Source organism: Neoarius graeffei, chromosome 24 (assembly GCF_027579695.1).
Source record: "Neoarius graeffei isolate fNeoGra1 chromosome 24, fNeoGra1.pri, whole genome shotgun sequence".
NCBI classification, from domain to species: domain Eukaryota; kingdom Metazoa; phylum Chordata; class Actinopteri; order Siluriformes; family Ariidae; genus Neoarius; species Neoarius graeffei.
In genome coordinates this window covers 42,894,770-42,914,999 of record NC_083592.1, presented here as the reverse complement: position 1 = coordinate 42,914,999, position 20,230 = coordinate 42,894,770, and positions in this window count along the sequence as shown.

Sequence of the window (20,230 nt, the reverse complement as noted above, 5' to 3'; positions counted from 1 at the left end):
ATACACTAGAGTTTTTCCAGTAAAGCTATCAAGCTTTGAAAGCTCTTTCTCCTTCCTCCTCTGCTTCATCAGTAAATAAATGACCAAGTGAATCAGGATCTGTGTGTCATCAGATGAAAATTATAGGCCCATGGAGATACAAATCTACCCTCAGGCAACAGGTACTGGGATCTGTGCCACAGCTTTGAAGTTGATATTACACATAGATTGCCCTTATCAAAGAAAAGCTAACCTGGTGGCAAGTACAATCCTTGACTTGTACTTAGTTTGTCATCAGATGAATTACTCACTGGCTGTGTAAGGCTTATGGGAAATCTCCTGTGAGGTTGACCACGTATGCATTACACCTGTAAAAGTGCACAGGAGTCAACCTTCAGCGCTTCTCATCAAGGACATGGCGGGATGGAAACATCACACCCAAGAGCTTTTCTGTGATTTGTGTTGAGTCATTAATAGTGTGGCTAAACAGGAGGAAGTAGAGATATACCTTTAAGGACAGAACAGGATGCTGGCAATTAGCTGTGGTTACATGGAAAGGGATTTCTCGCAGTTTCTCTCCTGTCAGTGGTTTGCCTTCTTTTGTTTCGTTGTTGTTCTTGTTTGTTTTTTTGTATAAAAAATGATTGTGTTAATGTATGTATTTAGGTTTCGACTTATTCATCCATCCAGTTCTATAAGGAATAAAACAGTATATGGTGATGTCATCCATTACCACCTTGATATGGATTATTTCCCTGTTTTCCTATAACAGCATGCTCCAAAGTATTTTATTTCTTTTTTAAAGCTAGACGACCTTTCGATTTCATAAAATTCGTGAAATTTAATTCCCTCTGAAATTTGGCCATTGTAATACATGTTTATTTCTGTAATATTTCACAAAATATCAGGCCATTCTGTGGCTGGGAATTTATTTAATTTGAGGGGATTCCCGAGCAAATAATGCGCATGAAATTGCTCGCTTCGTGCAGTCAAGCAGACGGAGGAAGTCCATGTGTGTGCGCATGCGCAGGTTTACTGTACCTTTGACCGTGCACTGACAGTTCCAACATTCTGTCGCTAAACGAACAGCTGATCATACCGAGGTGCTCGCTGAGCACCGATATTTATTAGTTTGGTCCTACATTTCCTTTCCTTCGCAACATACTGTAACGTCTTTTCTTCTCGCTTTCCGTTACTGCAGTCAGTGTTTCACGTTTCATTCGCACACTCATGTCCTCCATTTTTCTCTCCTGTTTCAAATTTATATCCCACAATGCCTTGCGCAAATGGGGAAAGCCCACCACATGATGCATGACGTAGTATCTTGAATTGGGTCATGGTGAAGCAGGAAAAAATGGCGGAGAATTTAGGGCCACATGGCCTTAAATTCATTAATTGTTCTATTAAAAAAAAACTAATAAAATTGGAAGTCTGTGATTCGAATTCAGTAGCTTTTGGTCCACTAAGCACAAATAACTGGGTGTCATGGAAAATTCTTTTTGTGACCTGCACTTGAAAAATCTGAAAGGCAGTCTACCTTTAATACAGCAGTTTGCCAAAAAAAAAATTTATTAATTAAAGAATACTTTTTATCCATTTATAATTACACTTAAAGTTATGAAACGTCCACATAACAAGTTAGCTCCTGTTACCATTTACATTATAGCAGCTATAAACAGCCATTCTCTAATCAGATCAGCCTCTTTTTTCCCTTTCTCCTGATGTTAATAAGATAGTTTGTCATGTTATTGAGAAAGGAAAAAGTGCAAAGCAGTCTACTGTGGTGAAAAATTTGCTGATACAAAGCACTGACACTGGAGACTCCTTTCAATTAATAAATCAACATCTCATTACAGAAATCTTTTTGATTGAATAAAACGAGTTCTATTCCCTTCTAGCGGGTTTCATTCATTTGGTTTGATAGCATGCAGTAATGTTAGCATATCGCTTATCCTATGTGTATTACATCACTCTACCCAATGGAGAATGAGCATGCAATATTTTTACGATACTGCACATTGTCAAGACAACATGACATCACATGTCGGAGCGTGAATATCCTATGAGAAACTTTTCTGCTGTGCATGCGCACAACCGTTTCTTTGTTTGCCAGGAAAGAGAAAGATGCATTGAACACTTGAAAGACTACCAACTTCATTAGATATTCTTCATGCATATTTACAAGAGAAAAACATACTAACAGACATCAAAAAACTGGAAAAGAGATGTAAAACTTCTGCACTAGCATTACAGAAATCATGGTACGTTTTTAATCTGTTTATGAATAGTCTTAGATTATGTTGAGTGTCTGCTATAGAAGATGCTCTGTTAGTCGCTAAAGTATTAGAACAAGTGCATTAATATAAACTTTGCAGCCGGGCCTGATGTCAGAGCTGCTGTTATGGAAAATTAATCAACACTTTCTAATCAGATAGAATCAAGAATTCAAGAGCACTGTGGTATATTTAAATAATATTGGCTGGCTTTTTTTCATGGTATATCAGATATATTCCATTCAGCTAGCATGAGATTGAACGAGTCGAAGGGAGTAGCTGAATAGAATATATCTGATATACCACGAAAAAAAAAGCCAGCCAATATTATTATTATTATACATACACATTCTCTTCTTATCAGCATTCTCGAAGGCCAATGCTAGCTTATCCATGAGTTAGCGCTGTTAGCGCAGCAGTGAAGTCACCTTCCAGCCGGTGTAGCGTTCATCAGTAGTGTTAGCGAATGCTAATAAAGCAGTACTGTCGAGAGCAAGTAGAAACTAAGATTTCTGTCTCCAGACTCTTCTTCCACGCACACTCGCTACAGTATTTTTCATCAGACTTAAGTATTCATTTCCCTGTGAAATTTACTTTGTTACTTTTAAAATCAACATCAACAGCTACACACAACAGAACAACCTAGCAGCCAAAATTTTCTCAAAATCTAACTTTTTAATGAAGCAAACCTGGTGGCCATGTTGGTTTACAAATTGTTGCAGTCGCTCGCTAGTGCAGAAGTTTTACATCTCTTTTCCAGTTTTTTTTATGTCTGTTAGTATGTTTTTCTCTTGTAAATATGCATGAAGAATATCTAATGAAGTTGGTAGTCTTTCAAGTGTTCAATGCATCTTTCTCTTTCCTGGCAAACAAAGAAACAGTTGTGCGCATGCACAGCAGAAAAGTTTCTCATAGGATATTCACGCTCCGACATGTGATGTCATGTTGTCTTGACAATGTGCAGTATCGTAAAAATATTGCATGCTTATTCTCCATTGGGTAGAGTGACGTAATACACATAGGATAAGCGATATGCTAACATTACTGCATGCTATCAAACCAAATGAATGAAACCCGCTAGAAGGGAATAGAACGCGTTTTATTCAATCAAAAAGTGTCCTGTATGTGTAATAATAAAGATTATTTCACACTGAGGCAGGTCAATTTTAGCTCCTTGAGAAATCAGTGTTCATACATCATCTACTTCAGTTGTTCACTCAGTAACACATGAATTCTCTGGAAAAAAAAGATTAGGAAAAGACGATCAGAAAAAAAAAGATCAGAAAAAGACGATTGTCTGATTGACTTGGTGAAGTTCTCTAAAATACACACTTAGGAGTGTATTTAAAAATGATTACCTTTTACGTTATCTCTCTGCACCTACCCTTGTGTTGAACCCTACAATAAAGTGTTTCCTTATTATTAGTACAGGGTTCCAAGAAGAACTGCTTTCAATACTGCTAAACCACTGCTAATGGATACAAACAATCCATGTGGATCTGTCCAAATGTCAAATGTAGTTCTGTGCAAAAGTCTGCACACCCCCAGTACCAAATAAAGAAGACAAAGAAACACCATTTATACTCAAGTGTATGCTGTTGATGCTGCATACTTGGACAGAAAATTGTGAAATCTAGAACTCTAAAGAGGGCGGCACGGTGGTGTAGTGGTTAGCGCTGTCGCCTCACAGCAAGAAGGTCCTGGGTTCGAGCCCCGGGGCCGGCGAGGGCCTTTCTGTGTGGAGTTTGCATGTTCTCCCCGTGTCCGCGTGGGTTTCCTCCGGGTGCTCCGGTTTCCCCCACAGTCCAAAGACATGCAGGTTAGGTTGACTGGTGACTCTAAATTGACCGTAGGTGTGAATGTGAGTGTGAATGGTTGTCTGTGTCTATGTGTCAGCCCTGTGATGACCTGGCGACTTGTCCAGGGTGTACCCCGCCTCTCGCCCGTAGTCAGCTGGGATAGGCTCCAGCTTGCCTGCGACCCTGTAGAAGGATAAAGCGGCTAGAGATAATGAGATGAGATGAGAACTCTAAAGATTCAGAGTGCTCCACGATCAAAGAGGAAACCGGTTTTGAAAACTAAGAACCCTTAATGATATAGAACCATTGGTGTATCAAAGGTTTACCGCGTCACATAAATGAGCCAAAATTGAAATATTTTTATTATTTAAGAAGGATGTAATCTTATACACAAAATAAGGACATTTGACAGAATTGCATTTGTGTTTGATAAATTATTAAATAAGCACAGCTGTTGCTCATAGATTTAGGCTACTACTGTATATCATGAACAGGCCATACATAGAGTACTAGAGTAGTTACATAGAGTACTACAAAATACAACAGGAAAGGCAGAGGAATTTAAAAAAAAACCACACACATGAGGTATCACTCCTCCTTTTCAATTATATGTTGTTGTGTTTTTAATATATCTACAAGTTTGGTCTTCAGCTGCAGCTGTTCCTTTCAGAGAACATTTAACTCATCCTTTATTTGATATCCCACACCAGAGGGCTTTCATTTGAGAAAGAACCAAACAGGAACAGTTCCAGCTTCCTGATCTTCTGTAGCATGGACAGTATGTCCAATCACCAAAAAACCCAAAAGACATGCCTGCAAAAGAACTGTTGGAAATCCAATGATGCACAATAGAGATGTCCAGCTCTCGTTCACCTGGCTAAGTATTTCTGAAACAGGTCACTCTTGCCACCCTTTGGTCGACTTGGATATTGCAGCTGATCTGTTGCTCTCTTTTATTCAAGAGGAAACAATTTACTAATGAACAAGCACTGCCAAGTCTCCATCCTGCTTTAGCCAAGCAAAACTTAATTTCTTTAATTACACAGTTTATTCATTTTCTTTGCTTCAGCACGTGCCCCACTACGGGTTGTTGCATAGAAATGTCAAGAATGGCAAACTTCAATCAGAGAAATTTCAGTTCCATTAAATAATAACCACTGAAGCAGTCGGAGTTCTTAATGAGTAGCGTCACGCAGGGGGCCATGTGTGTGTTTTGTTCTTTAATTGTTTACTTTAGCCAGCAAGCTAATTATAGATTAGCGCTCTGTTTCTTGCTTCGCAGTGGGGAGAGCAATTGTAGACTGGAGCTTGGCTGTGTCAACAAAGCTTGAACTACAACATGTACACAAATAACCAGAGCGAAATTTCTGCAGTCACACATTAACACTGCTTCCTCAAGAAGAACCTAATAGTAACAAGCTATATTTACTCAGGTATAATGAAGAAATTGAAAGCAGGACTCAAGAGCCAATATCCTCCTGAGGGCCCCAACCCCCACTCTCATCATCCTGGGGGTTGACTGTCCACCATTAGGAACCGTTCACCATTAGGAACACCTGTACACCTGCTCATTCATGCAATTATCCAATCAGTTAAACATGTAGCAGTGGTGCAGTGCATAAAATCAAGCAGATACAGCTCAGGAGTGTTAGTTAATGTTCACATTAAAGATCAGAATGAGGAAAAAATAACATCTCAGCGACTTTGACCATGGCATAGATGTTGGTGCCAGATTAGCTGGTTTGAGTATTTCAGAAAATGCTGATCTCCTGGGATTTTCACACACAACAGTCTCTAGAGTTTACACAGAATGGTAGTGGTGGGGGGAGTATCCAGTGAGAAGCAGTTCTGTGGGTGGAAACGCCTTATTGATGACAGAGGTTAGAGGAAAATGGCCAAATAGGTTCAACCTGACAGGAATACAGTACGGTACGATAATCAAATAACCACCCTTTACAAACATGGTGAGCAGAAAAGTATTTCAGAATCCACAACAGCAGTGATGCTGGTCTCTCCTGCTCTTCAGACCTGCCTGATCCATCCTGATGCCCTACTTCTGGCTGGAGTCTCATCACATCATTACATTAATGGCATTTAGCAGACACTCTTATCCAGAGCGACGTACAACATACCCAGAGCAGCCTGGGGAACAGTTGGTGGTTAGGTGCCTTGCTCAAGGGCACTTCAGCCATTTCTGCTGGTCCAGGGAACCAAACTGGCAACCTTTTGGTCCCAAAACTGCTTCTTTAACCATTAGGTCATGGCTACATTGCTACTGTGGAGGCTGGCCTTATATGGACAGTCAGAAGTCATACTTCAAAGATGGCTCTAGGGACTTACAATTTTGCTATGATGGCTGAGGACTACATTTGACATAATGACTTTAGAACTGCAGTTATCATGAACATTCTGCACTCAAATCTCCATCAATGAACAGCTGATAACGTCAACAAAACAGACTTCATGCTAAAACTATAATGAATTTCCTGGTTACACAGTTGTACTTTGTGGCTATATAGGGCACAGTTATAGAAGCAAGTTATTTAAAATCATGCAATCTGTTATCACCCAGATGAGGATGGGTTCCCTTTTGAGTCTGGCTCCTCTCAAGGTTTCTTCCTCGTTGTCTGAGGGAGTTTTTCCTTGCCACCGTTGCCTCAGGCTTCCTCATCAGGGATAATAAATTTATTAGGGATAAAATTAGCTCAGAGGTTTGAAGTCTTTATTTTTCTGTTAAGCTTACTTGACTTGACAATACAATGAGTCTTGAGGTGGATGGGCTACAACAGCAGGGTTCCATTCCTGTCAGTCAAGAACAGGAATCTGAGTCTCCAGTGGACATGGAGTCACAAAAACTGGACTGTTCAAGATTGCAATTCTTCAAAACTGACATAATGTTTGTTTTACTAATGTATGTAAATCATTCTACGTATCTAAGACTAACATCTTACAAATACAAAAGCATAATAATGCAGTAAATCGGACCATACAAACTAGCTAAATGCTAATAGCTAGCTGTCACAATACAAACTGCCTTGATAAATACAAAGTGTGCAAAGTAGCAGATAGATAACCGTGATGTGTATTAGGTCTCTTTTCTCTGAGACCTCTTTCACATCTGTTTAAGTTTAGATTGGTTAAAGTTGAAGCTTTTTGATGAAATGTAAATAAAAGTCAAAAGTATGAAGTGAATGAACAGATCAAGTAGAGAGCAAGTGCTGATACTTCGACTTCATTACAGTGATAAAGTAATTATACTTCGTCACTTTCCACCTTTGCTGAATACTCAGGTTTTTAGGTTAAACTTACACATTAAATTATTTATTACACTTTTATGAAAGGAAATTTTAATCTAATACACCAAGAAGTTCAGAACACATAAAATAGGTTTACATCAAAACTTTTAAATTGTATTTGGAGAAATATTTCCTCTGCTTTTACTCAAATAATGTTTTCAACTTGGTTTTACTGTGCAGTAGTTTGATGATCTCTAAAGTGACTTGAATAAAAAAAAATAGTCATTGAATGTCATGTAAAACACTTGTGTTTTTATATCAATTATTATTCTATCTACATTCGCTGGATATGAGCAATCACATGCTCTGATTGGCGACTGTACTACTAGGCTATCAGCTCATATACCGTGAATAGAGAAAATCACATGCTCTGATTGGCGACTGTACTACTAGGCTATCAGCTCATATACCGTGAGTAGAGAAGAACAAAATGGCAGCACGTGTTGCTGAACCAACCGAGGCCGAAATAAAAACTCTACTCGAAAGCAAAACCCCCCAAAAATGCAAAAAGAAAGCAACAAAAGCTCCAGCCGAGGAGGGTAGTGAGTTGACTAGGCAACTGGCTGAAGCGGTTTTCAGTAATGGAACTGTGCCCAGTGAGTGGGAGAAGAGCTTCATCCTCAACCTCCACAAGGGGAAAGGTGAGGCCTTAGACTGGGGCAACTAAAGGGTTCCCTTTTGAGTCTGGTTCCTCTCGAGGTTTCTTCCTCATGTCGTCTGAGGGAGTTTTTCCTTGCCACCGTCGCCACAGGCTCGCTCATTGGGGATAGATTAGGGATAAAATTAGCTCATATTTTAAGTCGTTCAAATTCTGTAAAGCTGCTTTGCGACAATGTTTATTGTTAAAAGTGCTATACAAATAAACTTGACTTGACAATATATGGAATAAAAGTATTTGATGATAAGAATGTATCTTTTTTATTTTTCAAGAATTATCATTATTGCATTTTTCACAAATTGCTCCTGTGATTTCGCCAGTTTGTTTACATTCGAAGCGGAAATGATTTTGTCGGATGTTTTGTATAAAGTTTTTATTAATCAAATTTACAAAAAATAAAAATAAAAATGCTCTGTTTCTCAAAATCCAGTGAATGTGTATAGAATAAAACAGTTATTCCACTGAATCTTGTTGTACATGGCTTATAGCTAACTCGGTATCTTTTTTTATTTTTCAAGAATTATCATTATTGCATTTTTCACAAATTGCTCCTGTGATTTCGCCAGTTTGTTTACATTCGAAGCGGAAATGATTTTGTCGGATGTTTTGTATAAAGTTTTTATTAATCAAATTTACAAAAAATAAAAATAAAAATGCTCTGTTTCTCAAAATCCAGTGAATGTGTATAGAATAAAACAGTTATTCCACTGAATCTTGTTGTACATGGCTTATAGCTAACTCGGTGCTACGCGCCTCATCGTCTATCAGCTCATGTACGACTCGATTTCGTGGAATAACTGTTAACTGTTCATGAATGGAGTATTGGTAATGCAGTCAGTCTGCTGATAATGACAAGGATGGCTTTTCTTTCTAACTGTAGAGTTTCTTCTCAGAAAAAATAAATCTCTCTTTCGCACCTCATCCGATTTCTCCATTTGCGAAAAAGTTGTGACATGAATGAAAAATAAGTGATAATCACTGCAACCATTCCTGTAATATGAAAGAAAAACCTTCAAGCAAAGACAATGTCCCATGTGGTGACATCAGGAACGATCTTTCTTAATGAAATGAATTAAGTCTGAGCATATCTTACAGTGTAATATATCACAGTCCCGCTTCCAAACGCTAATTAGTAACAGTTTGGCCTCTGTAATGGCCCTCTATAGCACTCTAGACATCAGTTCCAGCCATTAGACTGCATTCATTATGAATCAGAAATGTTACTGTACAAAATCATGTCCTGACCACCTGCTTCATCTTCCACTGAGAGTGGAGTGCAACTTTCTGATCACAATGTTTGAGTTGATGAGCAATGCGAATAAAGAATTCATCATGCCACAAGCCACACTACTGATGATTTATTCATGAGAACATCTGAGCTGGTGCCGCCATTCTGTGTGCGATCGTAAAGACTAACATCGCATACGCTACTGCAGTAAGCAGCTTTTCTCTTATAGATGGCTGCATCATCTCATCCTGCATCATCACAGATCTGAAGCCTAAGCTCTTATTGATTGATTAATCGCTTCGCCGATCAACTAACAAACACTGACCTTTTGAAGTCTGTGGGGCGTTTAGCCTTCAAAAAAGAGAGAAAAGTCTGTTTACCACATTGATTATTTAATGGAACATCAAGCTGCCACTTTTGTCACACGCTGGAGATCAATAGGCTCTCAATACATTGACCTTCTGAGAGATAAGTAAACATCAGCAGCATTGCACTCATGGACATGATTCTATCTTAAAAGTTATGAAAGCTATTTTCTGCCACTTATTATTGATCTATGATTAAGACTAAAATTTAAAAATTTGAGAAGCAAGATGCAAGATTCAAGATTCCATATTGGACTTGCATTGAACGATAAGGATGCTCAGACTGCGTAATGTTTTCCAAGTCATAAGATTAAGTCTAGCCTGTCTGGACATGCTAAAATTGATGATTTTTTACAACTCAGTTGCTGGGTTAACTTGTTGGGTCAGGTAGTTGGGTAGAAGTGATGATGTTGGGTTGGGGATGTGGACCTGCTTCTCTGGAGAAAGTCTGACAGAAAAGAAATCAATTGCAAGTGTAAGACGTCTGTGTTTACATTTTACTTTAACTTATACTTTCGTTGAAACGTCTGAAATTGTAATTTGGAGGTCAGGTTTTTTTAACGTGTAGTTTAGCTTGATTAAAAGTATGCTAACATAATATTTGAGGAGAAAAATGGCTGAAGTTGGCGTCTTATAACAAATGATACAAATTGATCATACTGTATTTTTGCAAAAAATGTTTTAAGATTAGATTAAATTATTACATAATTATTAGCTCATCCGGCTGACAGGTGATGAGTTTATCCCATCATGTGCTGTCCGGCGTCCGTCCGGCGGCGTCCACATTTCACAAAAATTGCTTCTTCTCTCTCAATTCTCCACCGATTTTTATTCCTTTTGGCAGGAAGGTAGGTCTGCCTGGGGTGCATATGGCTTCTATCCAAATTTGCATAATTGCAATTAATAATGAAGATATGGAGTAATTAAGCCCTAACGAACAGTTTCCACACAAATCACTTCTTCTCCCTCAATTCTTCACTGATTTTGATTCTTTCTGGCGTGGAGGTTGGGGGAACCTGGGGTGCATATAACTTCTATATATGTGTGCATATACAATTATTAATGAAGTTAGGGACTAAGCCTTACTGAGCAGTTCAACAAAAATCGCTTCTTCTCAGTCAATTCCTCTGCATTTTGGATTCTTTCTTGCAAATAAGTAAGTATTCCTAGGGTGTATATAGCTTTTATATATACCTGTATATAGTATATATAGCTTGCAACATTTATTGCACAAGGTGGCCCACTTTAGATCGTTCCTTCTGGACTAGATGGGGCCAGAGCGAGCTACGCCGTCACTGATGATCTCATTTTACAATCAGCATTACACTACCTAATTTTGTGCTGCTGCATAACTATTAATGTTACTTAACATTAGTAGCTGATTAATAATTACCTCGCATTTCCTCTGTAGCATTGGAGTAGAGTTCACTCTAGTCCTAAATTTGATATTAGTCGAGTAAGACTGATTTCACACAATGTGTTTTTTGTCTGAAGCTTCTTTTGTGTCAGTATGAAAAGAAAAACGTGGGATTCTGCAGCCCAGGAACGTAATTAATTTTGCACGAGCAGCGTTGGCGCAAATTGTTACTCTCACTCAGGATCTTTCTACTTTATTATTATTATTATTATTATTATTATTATCCTAATGTTTTTTAGGATGCTATTTCTCCCTCAGTTTTCAACCAATCATCCCCAAATTTCACATGAAGAATAGCTCTGGGCTGAATTACATTCCTATGACTTTTGGTTCTGATCCGGATCACCGATCTAGAATGGTCCATGAAAAACAGGATTTTTTTCAATCACTTATAACTGTCAATTTACATGATTTTGTCAATCAGGGTAGTTTTTTTTTTTTTCAGGGCGGCAGGACGCAACATTTTTTCACTAAGCATCATGCTCTATCTCTTACTGTTCCGGAGCTATAGGGATCCAAAGATGGAGTCCTAAATCTATAGTGACCAGATGTCCCAGTTTGTAACATCTAGTGCAAATTACTCTGACTTTATTCACAGTCTCTATCTAGTTTTAAGTTCTTGTTCTTAGATTAAAGAAAAAAAAAACTAGCATGCTGGGTCAACATCCTAACTCCACCTCCCTGGTTTAAGACAACCCACAGTAGGTTAGTCCATGTTGGATTTCCAAATTGACCTAAATTATTATATATTTTTAACCCAGCAATTTTTAATATAAAATAGAACACCTCTGTAGAATTTAACTCGACTACAACAATAGTTTCAGTGGCAGGATATCTGATATACAACTCCCCCAAATCAGACCACTAGAGCATATTATTTAGTCTGCCCCATCTGGAAAGTGTATGTGTAACACAAGGTCTTGTTTTGCATCAACTGAACTGAATGCACAAGAAAAAGAGAAACAACAATGTCACTGTTCCATACTTCTGTCAGTGACTGAGCACAAGGCAGTGGACTTGTGGAGCAGAACAGGCTTTCTCAATGGACGTCAGTTCTGTTCAGACAAATAGGAGATGACACGGAACATAATGCACCAACTAGCTCCGACAACTGGGCCTGAGTAATGGCTCGTAAATTCAGGAGCCCCGGAGCAGGAGCTGTCAAAACTCTGCAGTGCACGAATGGCTAATGTTTTTCATCCATTTTCCCTCACAGCTAAACGCAACCAGCCAGAGCTGAGTCTGTTCCCGATACCCCCCTCTCTCCCCTCCCTTTGTATGCTCTTTCTCTCTCTCTCTCTCTCTCTCTCTCTCTTCTCTCCACCATTGCAGCCTGTAGTGCAAGTCAGCCAGCTGTGCTAAAAAACATTTGCTTTATAATTAATCACGGCAATACAGTGGCGGTCCAGTGCACCAACCACCCACTCTCTCCCATCAAATTCAAATCAATGGTACAACCCCAAGCTCCATGTCGATATTTTCCAAAGTGCAAAAAATGCTCAGCCTGGTTTGACCCAATAATGCACCCTGAGGGGGATTGACAGCGGTGGACCAACACAATAGCGTCTTTGCCTCCTAGCACAGTACAGCACAGATTAGACCTCATTTTCAACTTTCTACTACATTTAGTTTATGGTTTATAGTGGAAGTGAAGCAGTACATGTAACACATCTACTCAATATTAAGCAACGGATGTCCTATTGATGTTGTGATTGCTTTCATTACAGTATAATTGTATTTATAGTATTGATTGTATTATAAAATGCTGTACCATATATAATCTTATAATTTAAGTTTTTAGCAGAAAAAGAATAATATATATCAAAAACAGAGGGAATGTCATAGAGATGAAAATTATCTTTCATTTAGTTCTCTTCATTTTTCTACATGCATGTCAAAATATCTCTCTCTCTCTATTTCGTTGTACTGTACTTATGCATTACAATAAAGGCTGTATATAATAAATATTGTGCATGGCAATAAAGGTCTATCTACAGTATCTATCTATCTATCTATCTATCTATCTATCTATCTATCTATCTATCTATCTATATTTATTCTATCCACATTCTCTGGATATGAGCAATCACACGCTCTGATTGGCTACTCTACTACTAGGATATCAGCTCATATACTGTGAGTAGAGAAAAAGAAAATGGCGGCGCGTGTTGCTGAACCAACCGAGGATGAAATAAATACTCTACTCGAAAACAAAACCCCAAAAAATACAAAAAAAGCAACAAAATATGGAATAAAAGTATTTGATGGTAAGAACATATCTTTTTTATTTTCCAAGAATTACTTTTACAGCATTTTTCACAAATTGCTCCTGTGATTCCGCCGGTTTGTTTACATTCTAAGCAGAAATGATTTTGTCAGACGTTTTGTGTAAAGTTTTTATTTATCAAATTTGCAAATATAAATAAATAAATAAATAAATAAAAATGCTCTGTTTTTCAAAATTCAGTGAATATGGATAGAATAAAACAGTTATTCCATTCAATCTAGTCGTACATGGAATATAGCCGACTCGGCTCTCAGCTCATGTATGACTCGATCTTGTGGAATAACTGTTAAATATATATGGCATACATTTGAATGAATATTTATGGACCAAAAATAACTTTGCGACAGACACGCAGCTTGTGAGGCAACTGCTTGGGGCCCCCCAAGAGTCGGGGCCCGAGGGCTTATTTATTTTGTTTTTTATTGTTTTTATTGTTCTTTACCATTGTATTTTCACATTTGGAATTTAAAAAACTTTGGTTTCATACATTTTTCGTTGGTGTCAGATTATTTATAACATATTGGTGACGAACACTGGTCAGAAGGGCCCCCTTGGAAATTTTTGCTTGGGGCTACAACAGACTCTAGAATCACCTCTGCTTTGTGATGCAGTGAATACTAACAATTATCAAATAAAAGCATTTCTTTGAGAATTCCACAAATATTACTGAACAGATACAGTACATCAGTTCAGTATATATTGCATTTATGGCAACAAAATGGTTCACAGCTCTCAAGAATGACATTATAATAGTCACATGGTCTTCAAGAAATACCGTATAATGACCTTTATTCCAAAATATTCAAATCCACAGACTGTCATCCAGCTCGAATCAGAAAGTTTATGTTATAGGAAGTACTGCTGAAGGTGCCATTTTGATAAAAGTATATCTTAAACCCTGCAAACACTACTTGACTTGGTGGCGAAGGAAAGTCAAGCTAAAGAATTAGAACTAAACATTAAGAAAACAGAATGCATCATTGTCACCAAGAAAGCAAAGCCTCCACCTTGTACAGTAAGCATTAAAGAAGAAATGATTAAGTAAGTGAGCAAATTCAAATACCTGGGATACACGCTAACATCAGATGGGAAACATTTCTCAGAGGTGAAAAGGAGAATCATAATGGCAAAGGAAACTTCCAAGAAATTAGAGTCCATAATGACAAACAGAAACATCAAAATAGATACCAAAATACGAGTTTTACAGGCATATGTCTGGTCAGTACTTCTATATGGATGTGAGTACTGGACAATTACCAGTGACATCAAAAAGAAATTAGAAGCAGCAAAGATGTGGTTCCTCAGAAGAATCATGAAAATATCCTGGAAGGAGATAAAGATGAACCAAGAAGTCTTAATCCTTGCGAGAGTAAAAAGGAGCTTAACTGAAACAATAAGGAAGAGACAAATGAATTTTTTTGGACATGTAAACAGAAAAGGAGGATTAGACCAACTCAGTGTGATGGGTAAGATCCATGAAAAGAAAAGCAGAGGAAGGCAAAGAATAAGATATGTGCAGAGCCTTAACAACTGGGCTACTGACAATAGCCTCGACAATAACACATTCATAAGGACCTCAAATGACCGAGAAAAATGGAGGATCATGATCACCAATGTCTGCTCCAGACAAGGCAAATAAAGAAGAAGATATCTTAAACCGTTCTAGTTCAACATACAACACTGAATTCCTAACAGCCTCGATTTCATCGTGTCTGTTATTGCACAGAGCATTTCATCGAGAAATTGTGCTCCAGGGTAGGGTATATCTCTCGAAACTAATTGTGATTAACTTCTAGCTTCTACAATCATGTTTCCATGAAAAATATATGGATTTACAAAAAACAAAATTGTTCTCTTTTTTCCAGTTTTGAACTACAGTGGATATAAAAAGTGTACACACCTCATTAAAATGACAGGTTTTTCTGATGTAAAAAAAATGAGACCACGATAAATAATTTCAAAACTTTTCCCACCTTTAATGTGACCTATAACCTGTACAATTCAATTGAAAAACAAAAATAAATTAAAAATGTACGGTACATTAAGCTGGTTGCATAAGTGTACCCTTAAACTAATACTTTGTTGAAGCACCTTTTGATTTGCACTACTGTTCAAAAGTTTGGGGTCACTTTAAAATGTCCTTATTTTTGAAAGAAAAGCACTGTTCTTTTCAATGAAGATCACTTTAAACTAATCAGAAATCCACTCTATACATTGCTAATGTGGTAAATGACTATTCTAGCTGCAAATGTCTGGTTTTTGGTGCAATATCTCCATAGGTGTATAGAGGCCCATTTCCAGCAACTATCACTCCAGTGTTCTAATGGTACAGTGTGTTTGCTCATTGCCTCAGAAGGCTAATGGATGATTAGAAAACCCTTGTACAATCATGTTAGCACAGCTGAAAACAGTTGAGCTCTTTAGAGAAGCTATAAAACTGACCTTCCTTTGAGCAGATTCTGGAGCATCACATTTGTGGGGTCGATTAAATGCTCAAAATGGCCAGAAAAATGTCTTGACTATATTTTCTATTCATTTTACAACTTATGGTGGTAAATAAAAGTGTGACTTTTCATGGAAAACACAAAATTGTCTGGGTGACCCCAAACTTTTGAACGGTAGTGTAATTATAGCATTCAGTCTTTTTAGGTAAACACCTGCCATCAACTAAAATGGCTCTGATTAACCCCAAATAAAGTTCAGACAGTTGCATCCTCCAGCAAAAGCCAGGGTTCACAGAGAGCTTACAAAGCATCAAAGGGATCTCATTGTTGAAAGGTATCAGTCAGGAGAAGGGTACAAAAAATGTTTCCACAGCATTAGATATACCATGGAGCACAGTGAAGACAGTCATCAAGAAGTGGAGAAAATATGGGACAATAGTGACATTAACGAGAACTGGACGTCCCTCCAAAACTGATGAAAATACAAGACAAAAACTGGTCAGGGAGGCTGCCAAGAGGCCTACAGCAACACTGAAGGAGCTGCAGGAATTTCTGGCAAGTACTGGTTGTGTACTACATGTGACAACAATCTCCCGTATTCTCCATATGTCTGGACTATGAGGTGGGGTCAAAGAAAAACATCCAGGCCTGGGTAAATTTTGCAAAAAAAAATACAACTCTCCCAAAAGCATGTGGGAAAATGTGTTATGGTCTGATGAAGCCAAGGTTGAACATTTTGGCCACAATTCCAAAAGGTATGTTTGGCATAAAAACAATACTGTGCATCACTAAAAGAACACCATACCCACGGTGAAGCATGGTGGTGGCAGCATCATGTTTTGGGGTTGTTTTTCTTCAGCTGGAACAGGGGCTTTAGTCAAAGTGGAGGGAATTATGAACAGTTCTAAATACCAGTCAATTTTGGCCCAAAACCTTCTGCTAGAAAGCTGAAGATGAAGAGGAATTTCATCTTTCAACACGACAATGACCCCAAAAAAGTTTTGGAACGGCCCAGCCAGAGCCCATTCCTAAATCTAATTGAAAATCTGTGCGGTGACCTGAAGAGGGCTGCACACAAGAGATGCTCTTGCAATCTTACAGATTTGGACCGCTTTTGCAAGGAAGAGTGGGCAAATATTACCAAGTCTAGATGTGGCAGGCTGATAGACTCCGACCCAAAAAGACTGAATGCTGTAATTAAATCAAAAGGCGCTTCAACAAAGTATTAGTTTAAGGGTGTGCACACTTATGCAACCAGCTTATTGTATTTTTTTTTATGTTTTCCCCCCGAACAGATTTTTTTTATTTTTCAATTTAATCATACAGCTTATAGGTCACATTAAAGGGGAAAAAGTTTTGAAATTATTTATCGTGGTCTCGTTTTTTTTACATCAGAAAAACCTGTCATTTTAATGGGGTGTGTACACTTTTTATATCCACTGTAGCTTTGTATATGGAGTATGACATCAGTACAAAAAGACTGATTTATCACTCGCAATTATTTGTATGACGATTAACATACAGCCAAAATGTCATAATAGTGCACTCACAAATGAAAATACACTTGTTCGATTTCATAGAAATATAATCAGAAGAAAAGCTACAAAAGTTAATCTTTTTCACAAGCATTGACAACTCAGCAGTATGAGATCCAGCATAGGTGTAGAATTGGGTATGGACAATATGGACGTGTCCTTACCAATATCAAACGACAGCTGATATGTCCCTACCAATATTTCTGATTGAAGGAAAAAAATTATATATATATCACACTCTGTGCGCAGTACCCAAATGGTTACTGTCAGTTTCCACTGGGCGAAACACCACGCAAAATTCGCTCATGAATATCCGCTCTGGGGGCATGGTCGCGAAAACAGCAAGCACGTTTGACTACCGTGTCAATTAGCAATTGCGGCTGCAATGCAGTGAGCGGCTGCTAGCTAGCAAACTGTCCTTGAGGAATGTAACGTTAGATTAGCTTGTAAAATGAATGAGTTAACAACAGTTCGTATTCAGTGTGTAAAAACGACAGCATACGAATATGACTTTTCTAAGTTTGTGTGGCATGCAAATAACAATCCGACTTGATACTGACAACAACTGGTGTTCATTAAGGTCACACAGACATTATTAAATCATATCAAATTGTGCTAATGTTGGCTAATATTGCACCGAGTCTTGTTTGTGAAGTCCCTGCAAACTTTAGCAGCCCGCTAACCCTGAATTTGAAGCGTTTCAGTTAAGACCTGCAGAGCCCTGACCGAGTTCGGGTAACATGACACATGTAAACAACAACCCAATAGTGATGTGGACATTGTTCGTGGCCCAGACACCTTTTAATCAAATCAAACATTTTCACGTAATCAGCAAAACAGCCTCTGCCTTCTTGATCAGAAATTTTTGGTTACTCCCGCCTCTCCTTTGAAAACGTCACATACTGAGTACATCCATACGCTGAACTGATTGGTTTTCGAGGGGGTTCATTTGAAAGCTGTAGGCTAAAAACTTTTCTCTGTAGAACCCTGTCACTCCCTCCTCTCCCTCCCCTCTCCGCTCTGGGCTCAAGAAGGCAAGAAAAGGGCAATAAAATAACAACAACCAATCAGAATCAGATACAACAACCAATCAGAATTCAGATACATTCTGCTGCCAAGTAAAATTGTAACCTTTCAACGTGTCAAAAAAGTTCTAGTGCCCTCGTCCTGTTTTACCGTTAGATCAATCACATATTAGCTTAAAGTGCTGATGACACGTTTTTGACATCTTTGGCGATGTTTCATAACATAAAAAGTAATTCCCGATGATCCATATATTAATTCACGAAGGCACCTATTTTACAAGTTATGATAAAAAACGCGGCTATTTGGGCAAATTTGACGGGGCTGCAGCACCCAGGAGACGAATGAGGAGGAGGAGCTATATGACGTCAGCGAAAGAATCTTCCTCCTCACTTACCAGTTTGTTGTTGATGCGACAGGTGTTCAGTTTGTCATTATTAGTATTATTATTATACATATTATACATATATATATATATATATATATATATATATATATATATAGTTATATAGTTATTATGCCTTCGCGTTGTGTTGCCAACTTTTGCTCCAAAACCCACAAGGATGGGGTAAGTTTATTCAAGTTTCCCAGAGATCCCGAGCTGCATGCGAAGTGGGTGAAGCAAGTCAGGCGCACTCATGACAAGTAGGAGCCCTCACCAACATCCGTCCTGTGCTCTGAACACTTCGATTTGGATTGTTTTGACACCCTTCCCAGCTTAAAAGAATCTCTTGGGTGTGCAGTTCAGCACAAACGTGTGTTACTACCATCAGCAGTGCCTACAGTATTCCGGAAGGGGTCTACTAGTAGCTATGCCGGATCCAGCAGTCGCCTGGGACAAGGCGACTCCTCCAAAGACAGTCCTCCTGTCAGAACATGTGTTGAGAAACGACATAAGATAAAGGTACGTAGAGCTATAGAGTGCTCCGACATGATGCTAAAAATAGTAACCATGCGGTCTGCGCAGCCATCTTGGAAGCGACTCGCTCCAGAGCGCTCATAGAGTACACATCATAGAGTACACATTCATGATAATCATAAATGTAATCATAAAGTCGGCGTGATATCAGTCATGTATTTGCTTGTGAAAGCTTGCGGCTTTCATGTAGCTGCCGCCTAGCAACGAGAGGCAAAGGGTAAAGAGGGTAGGCTATCATAGATTCTATTCGGAAGAGATCAATACATGATTGCTTAAAAATTAGGTATTTTAACAATTTGCATCTGTTTTGTGATTATCGTGACACTTGTGTGCTATATAGAACTGTATGTCTTATCAGCACATCGAGGATCTTCCACCGGAGGCTTTAGCAAGTACTCGTAGCAACACTACACTTTACCCTTTGCCATGCGTTGTTAGGGAACGGTAGCAAGTACCCCGATGACCGACTTCAAGAATATGTAGAAAAAATTTAGAAAAATTTCCAAAAGTCATTTGAGCTTAGTGTATTGCATTTCCATTTATATTGTAGGTTCTTGCTGATGTTTTTGCGGAGTATGACGCAGCTGCTGAATCAGAAGCTGCAGTGTTTGTATGTACTAGTTGTGAACATTCACATTATTATCAATCTCATTTATTTAAAATCAGATAAAATCATGCCATCACGATCACTGCTTAAAGTACCAGTATTTGGTTGTTCTTTTGTTCAGAGGAAGAGCTAGCACTAGAGAGTTCACCGGCGTTTTCATGCGCCATTTCCATTGAGTAGAACAGCCAGTGAACCGCAGCGTGTTCTTCCGCTGATCCCAGAGGAAAATTTTACTGCTCAAAGCTTGCTCTTCTATAGCTCAGGAGACAAATTTCAGATTCTCATCTCAGCCTCATTTTAGTTTCTATTTTGTCTAAAATGTTTCTCATATGTTTCTCCTAAAATTCACTAGGAGCAATAGGTGAGACAGAGTAATTAGAGGGAGTCATACTTGAGACTT